Below are 1,427 nucleotides of genomic sequence, written 5' to 3' on the forward strand. Positions count from 1 at the left end.
CACTTGAGTTCTCCTCTATCGGTGACAATGCACAGTGTGGAGAACATGTGTCCGCTTACTACTAGTACATCTGTACAGGTACCCAATAATGTATATTTTTATTAAATTTGAAAAATGACTAGAAGGTCAAGCCATCACCTGCCAGCAAAACGTGAATTCTCTCATTATTTCCACCCCTTTCATTTCTTTGTTGAAAGGAAGGAATTGGGATTGCGAGGGTGCAACGTGTGCTGGCGGGCAGCAGAGCAGAGTAGCTTCTATTTGGACGTGACAGGTGAATCGCTCATCCATCCTTGCATAGGAGAGAATCGGGTTCAGTCGTCATGTTTTCCAAGCTATCACTTTGCCTTGCTTCCCCCCGTTGCTGCTTTATATTTATGTTTTTGTGCCATGCACTATTTTGTCCTCTCTTTGCCCTGAGCTAACTTGGCATAGTTATTTGCATTTCTTAGCTAAAACAGGTAGGTGGCAAGAGACGACTAGTATTTCCGGGGTTTGGATGCGGGATTAGTGAGGAAAAAGTATGCTCTCTCCATTCAACCCTTTTTTTGGCCCTTGTGCTGTGTGTTGTCCAGTCAGTTTGCCTTCATTCCGAGCTGCATCCGGTTCATCAATTTGAATCATTTCTATCGCCATGACCATGACCATGACCATGACTATCACCATCAAGATGGCAGGATCTTCTGTGTAGCTCGATCCGACTCCGACTTGGCTTGGGTTCCTGGCTTCCCAGCTGGCTTGCTGGCTTCCTGGCTGGCTGGCTGGCTGGCTGGGCTCCGTTTTGACGTGGTGTGCTGAAGAGGCATCGGTTGAGTCGTCATTTCGCGGGAAGGGGCTGAACAAAACTTTAATGATGCGGGTGGTACTCGATACCTGGGTTGCCGCGTGAGCTGCAGCAGGGATCCAGGTCACAGATACCGGGACGCGATGACGGGCCCGTGCGTAATTAAAATACACCGAGCTATACGAAACGAGACGGCACGACAGGGGCATCTGGAGCCTGGAGGGAGCGGTGGAGATAGCGGGCATAGCTAGTATCCGTAAGCAGCGAACTAAGTACAGTAACTCAATGAGCTAAGAATAATAATACGAAATAGTGTCAAGAAAAAACGTGGGAAAGCGACGAGGGTCGTGGGAATCAGCGGGTTTTTCTTTTTTCTTTTTTTTCGTTTTTGGCATTGTGGAGGAGGCACAGACAGACCGTTTGTACGCAGGAATGAGATATTTATGGGCGGTTGTTCGTTCATGAGTGGTTCATGAGTGGTTCATGAGTGGTTTTTCATGATTCTTTGTTTTCCCCCATCATTTTCCTCTTCATATTCTTCCGTTTCCCTCACTCCTTACATGTGGTGGGGATGAAGCTTTTTTTTGCCATTTGCCGCATTCGTTGAAGTGCCCGACCGCACTACACTAAGTCTAAGCAAAAG

Source organism: Histoplasma capsulatum, genomic scaffold (assembly GCF_000149585.1).
Source record: "Histoplasma capsulatum NAm1 scaffold_11 genomic scaffold, whole genome shotgun sequence".
Classification (NCBI taxonomy): Eukaryota; Fungi; Ascomycota; class Eurotiomycetes; order Onygenales; family Ajellomycetaceae; genus Histoplasma; species Histoplasma mississippiense.